We start from the raw sequence: 6,000 nt of genomic DNA on the forward strand, positions 1-6,000 counted from the left end.
GGAAAGATCTCTTCAAGAAGTCGAAATTGATAGAATATCTGCTATATTTGAAAATATTGAGAACATTTAAATTATTGGAGGAGTATTTAGAGCTGAATTACTAATAAGTACATAGAAAACTAAGCAAATGATAAAACAAGACAATCACTAACTTCTAGGAAGACAAAAATAAGTGTGCAAGACAGGAAAAGTAAGAGGATACAAGCTGGTGCAGTGATGAAGACAGTGTTTACATAGTTGTAATCATGTAAACACTGATTATTGATATATTCGACATTATAATTAACTATTCTGAGAGACTAAGGATAGGAAGTGGCCTTGGGGAGGTGGGGTGATGCTGTGAAAAAAGAGAGAATCTTGATTTTTTTAGTTTTAGTCATTCTGGAGACTGAAGAAGTAACAATATAAGCATGTTACTCAGAGATATCAAGGTAAATATCAAAAGAAAGTTAAAATTGTTTCATGTGGTTGCCTCTGGGGAGCTACAATGGGCTGGGCATGGAGAATGACTCCTGGTTTTGCTAATTAGTCTTGTGGACTAGTTAACTACTATTATGTGCGTGTACAACTTCCATAAGGTAAGTACTAAGCAACAACAAAAACAAAAAGAAGCAATGCGATCTTGCGTTGTGTTTTGGCGCCTTTCTGCTGCCATGGCCACGGCATAAAAGGGGTGGTCACCTGCGAGGAGCCTGGTGAGTTGTATGGAAGCTTCTCTAACACCCTCAGGGCAGCAGCAGCGGCCTGGTGTACCCTTTGTTCCTCAGAGAAGCCTCCTCAAAGAGGCACTGTGGCCGTGAATAAAACATTCAGGACAGTCACCTTCCAGGAGGGTCCCACAGGAAGGGTGGCAGAGGAACACAAAGAAGGGCTTTGTCCGGGTAGAGGGAACAGGTCATGGGCAGAAATTGCCCTGAGATTGACTCCCCATTGCCCTAGGTCCCAAGATCCTGGGAAAGAAAAGGTCAATCTGCTTTTTTTTCTCAACTTTTAAATCCAAGGTGCTATGGTCTGAATGTTTATGTCTCTCCCAAATTCATATGTTGAAACTGAACTCCCCAAGGTGACAGTATTAGGAGGTGGCACCATTAGGAAGGGATTAGGTCATGAAGGCAAAGCCCCCATGAATGGAATTAGTACCCTTACAGGGGAAGCCTGAGAGAGCTCCCTTGCCCCTTCTGCCAGGGGAGGTTATAAGGAGACAGCCATCTATGAACCAGGAAGCAGGTCCTCACCAGATACCAAATCTACCAGTGCCTTGATCTTGGAATTCCCAGCCTCCAGAACTGTGAGAAATAAATGCTTGTTGTTTATAAACCACCCAGTTTATGGTATTTTTGTTATAGCAGTCTGAACGGACTAAGACGCAGGCATTTATAATCAGGAATGGAAACAAAGTTGTATGGGTATAGTAATCGTGCCATGGGATCTTGACTTTCTTCCCCAGTAAATGAGCTGGTCATCACAGTTCCACCAACCAAGAGGCTAGGGGAAATTCTATTAGATACTCAGCAAGCAGAATGTCTTGTCCTAGATCCAGATGTGACTCCTGTCCACTGTCAGTTTGCAATAAGTAGGGGAGGGAAGATGGACACAAATCATTAGAAAGCAAGTTAGCTTACTATCAGTGCTATGTAAGTGCTCCTAGAAACGTGCACTACAGGAGTCGAGAAGTAAAAGATCTCATTCCTTGATGCATTAATCAGAGAAGACCTTATGGCTGAGGTAGACTTAGTGGCAAATGCAAGGTTTCCCTAGGCAAAAATGATGGAAAAAGAGCACAGTCAGAGAGAATGCTTGAATAAAGATACGGGAATTTGGAAAGACAAAATTCAATTTGAGTGCCAACTACGTGCCATTGTCAATATCAACCTCATATGGTACTAAAGACCACTTTCCCCCTTCTGTAAACATGCCCAGGGTCACAGTTTAGTCTATGGCAGAGCCAAGATTTAAATCTAGGTCTGTTTGATGCAAAATCTGTGTATTCCCCACCGTTCTGTGCTCCCTCTTATGCAGGCATAAGAAAGTATAAGCCTATTCAGGAAATAACTTTGGGTTCCCCCCAAGCCAGACCAGATAAAATTGAAGTGCAAATTGTTTGTTTTGAAGATAATTCCAGGAAATTTTGGTAAGGGGATGGGGAAATGAGATAGGGAAGGAAAGAGAACCAATAAAAAGTTTATTATTAAACAAACTGCGGCTGTAGGTAACCAGAACTGAACCCTGCTGGGAAATTCTGGGATCCAGTGTATGCCCTCACCTCAGAGTTCTCTCTCTCCAAGGGGCTGAGGGTTTTCTTTGTTGCCGCTCACATTCACACATTCACACATTTCCTTCAAGTTGCACACCTGGAAGAGAACACAGGAGATGACACTTCTGATAGTACAGAGGATAGAATAATGAATGGACTCCAAGGGCAACAGAATCTACATGGAGATATTTGACCTGTTTATATCACCTCCTAACAGACAATAAACTCAGGGCCCTTGATGAACTACCCCAATCCTTTTTCCACAATTCAGAAATCTTAAAACTCGAGAAATGATTTACTTTCATAAATTTGTGACAAACTCATTTAGTATCAAAACCTGATCTTACTGTAAGTTCACTCATAGTCTTCCTTTTTTAATCCCACTTTGGGTGAATATTTCCTCATTTTCCTCTAGAAAAATTTGCTGCTCTGAATTCTAAAACACATTTGACTCCCAGGGAGATTGGATAAGGGACTGTGGACCTGGAATTAAAAAACAGTTCCTTGCCTCTTAAATTGAACTCTTCACCAGATCTCCATCAGAAAAAGCTCTTCTGTCTATGGGCATGCGTTTGAGGGTCAGAGGTTATCGGACACAGAATGCTCACTAGGAGCCTGAGCAAGGGTATACTTTCTGAGTCCCATCCTGGGGATGCCACGCCTCTAGTGGCTTAGATTGGCTCCAAAGAGGAGAGTGTGCTGCCGTTGGCCAGGTAACCCCCACCCCCTGGTCTGGGTGCCAGCTCTAGTTTGCAGAGCATTAGAGGCTGATGGACTTTCCACAGAAAGCACTTCTACTCATTAGTGATAAATAAATGAAAAGCAATAGGATATATTGGAGTATATGAGGAAGCCATTTGGTTTAAAGCTAATTTGGCCTGACCTTGTATTTCCAAAAGGGCCTGACGTGGCCTGTTGAGCATGCATCTGCTGTAAACATTTACAGTGTCCCAAAGACAAGAATGATGCCCTTAAAGATAGGGATGTAGTTTTCCTCCATATCAGCATTTGCTTAAGGATAAGCATCTCTTCCTAGAAACTAAGGATTAATTACCAACCTGCTGTGCTCACCTCATGACCACTAACCTGCTGTGCTCACCTTGTGATCACAGACCTGCTGTGCCAGTTAAACATCTGTGACAGTATTAAAAGAGATATTCCTTGGGCCAGCCTGGTGGTGCAGCGGTTAAGACCACACATACTACTTCAGCGGCCTGGGGTTTGCCGGTTCAGATCCTGGGTACAGACCTATGCACTGCTTGTCAAACCACGCTGTGGCAGGTGTTCCACATATAAAGTAAGGGAAGATGAGCACGGATGTTAGCTCAGGGCCAGTCTTCCTCAGCAAAAAAAGAGGAGGATTAGTGGCAGACGTTAGCTAAGGGCTAATCTTCCTCAAAAAAAAAAAAAAAAAAGATATTCCTATCATATGTGATGTATGTTCTTTGTTCCAAGACCGTATATAAGCACTCTGTACAGCCCACTTCTTTGGGTGTGCTTCCTTCCTTGGGGGAGGAGGCCACCCCCCAGGCTATAGTCCTCAGACCTGGCTCATAATAAACTCACCTAAAATTTTGATTATGGATAATTTGTGTCAACATTAGAAATGCACTTTCCTTCCCAGAATAGCACAAGATGAATCCAGAGACTCCTCTATTAAATTAATTTAACTAATTTATTTTTTCCATCCAAAACCAACCTAAACAAAGTAAAAGGTAATGCAGTAGGGAAATGTTCACAATATGATTAACCTGGTGAACTAATGATACTTGGGAACTAGACGACCTGAGATTAGATCCCAGATCCGCCATGTTCTAGCTATGTGACCTTAGACAAGTCTCTTAACCTCACTAATCCTTAGTTTTCACATTTGCAAAATATGTAATAATAATATTTGCCTCGTAGATTTGGTGTGAGGATTAAAAGAGAGAAAACACGTAAAGCTCCTAAAAGAGTGCCTAGCACAACTGTGTTTCCTTAGCATTAGCCTTTATTATTATTTAAAAGTTCTTAAAAATTGTAAGAATAATATGAATACTCTGATAGAAAAAAATGAACAAAGGATAGTGTAAGCAATGGAGGAAAGGAGAATAAACAATGGCTAAAATATCTGTGAAAGAAAATTCAACCTCACTAGTTCAAAGAAATGCAGACTGAAACAACTTGTTACTACTATTCCCCTATCCAATTAACGCAGATTAAAAATATCTTGCCACAGTAAAACCCCATCGTAGTGCCGTAAGTGAGTCTAAAAACATCTGTGTGAAATGCAAAGGTCACACGATTATGAGGGCAATGAAACGACTCTCTGGAGCCTGCTGGAGAGAAGCAATCCCGAACCGTCATTACTGCAGGATTCTATGGAACCTTCTGTTGGGGAAGAGGAGGCGTCATGTCTGCTGATGGCATGAAGACAGACACATCTTTTCTGACGGGCAACTGGCATTGTGTGTCAATGGCCTTACAAAGCTTCTTAACTCAGGACCAGTTCTTCTACATCCAGCAACTTATTCTTAAGGAGATCAAAGGTCTCACCAAGACTCATGATTACAGATTTTACCCCAGTTTTATTTAATAATTGAAAATTCAAAATAACCTAAATGTATAAAAGCAGGACCTCATTTAAATGAATAACAGCACATTTATTAAATTGAATTCTATGAGATTATTTAAAATTTATGTTTCTAGTGAGTATTTCGTGGCATAGGTAAATGTCATTAAACTAAATGAGGATACCATATACATTAATATGAAAGTATATGTAATCCCAATTTGTGTCCGTGTGTGTTTGTGTGTGGAAGTGGTTAGCTTTAAGTAGTGGAATTATTGGGATTTCATATTCTTCCTTATACTTTTTATTTATTTTCCAAGTTTCTCTAATAAATTGTAATATTTTTATAATCTTAAATGATTAAAATTGCTATGGAATAATTTCAAGAACGACAAAAACAAAAGTGAAATATTTGTTCAATGCCTCCCAGAGGGAGGGCTCTGGGGTAGGCGCAGCCCAGTAAAGATGCTCACCCTTCACTAGTGAGAAACCAGAAACCCCCTTTCCCAGAGGAGCTAAGTTCTTTTTTCCAATGAATGTCAGTAGTGTCCTAGCAGGGTTTCTCTTTTTCACTTCAGAGGGGCGGGAACCACATGTGAGACTGCCTTCTCCCCACACCTAGCCTCATCACTTCCTCCCTAGGGGACCTCAGGAAGCGACTGAGCTTCTGAGCCATGTTTCCTATCTGGGAAGCAGTGATGATAACAGAATCTACTGCATGTCCATGGTGACAAGACTCAGCCAAGACAAGACAGAAAGTACTGGGCAGACTGGCTCACAGCGCATGTTTAATAAGTGCCCATTTCGTCTCTAATTGTACCCTTCCTGGTGGCCTCTTGGGAGATTAAACATGTATAATAATGATCTGTGGTTGCACAGAACATTCTTGAAACTTCTTTCTTGAACTTCCTGCAGTTTGTTCGCTGGCGGTGGTGACTTAGAGGATGAGCACCCGACGGCTGTCCCACCTCCTCTGGAGAAGAGTTTTTCAGACTTTGTTGACTGCAAGGCACCATAGGAAATGTGTTTGGTCTTGTGATGCAGTCCATATCTGTATCTATATAACGAAAAGAAAAGTTGCATGACATAACACTTTACCTTTACTACATGTGATGCATTCAGATCACTTCTATTTCACTAAATTCTATTTCTTTTCTAAAAATTGCTAATCGCAGCCCACTAAGTTGATTTCACC

Source organism: Equus caballus, chromosome 21, assembly GCF_041296265.1.
Source record: "Equus caballus isolate H_3958 breed thoroughbred chromosome 21, TB-T2T, whole genome shotgun sequence".
Classification (NCBI taxonomy): Eukaryota; Metazoa; Chordata; class Mammalia; order Perissodactyla; family Equidae; genus Equus; species Equus caballus.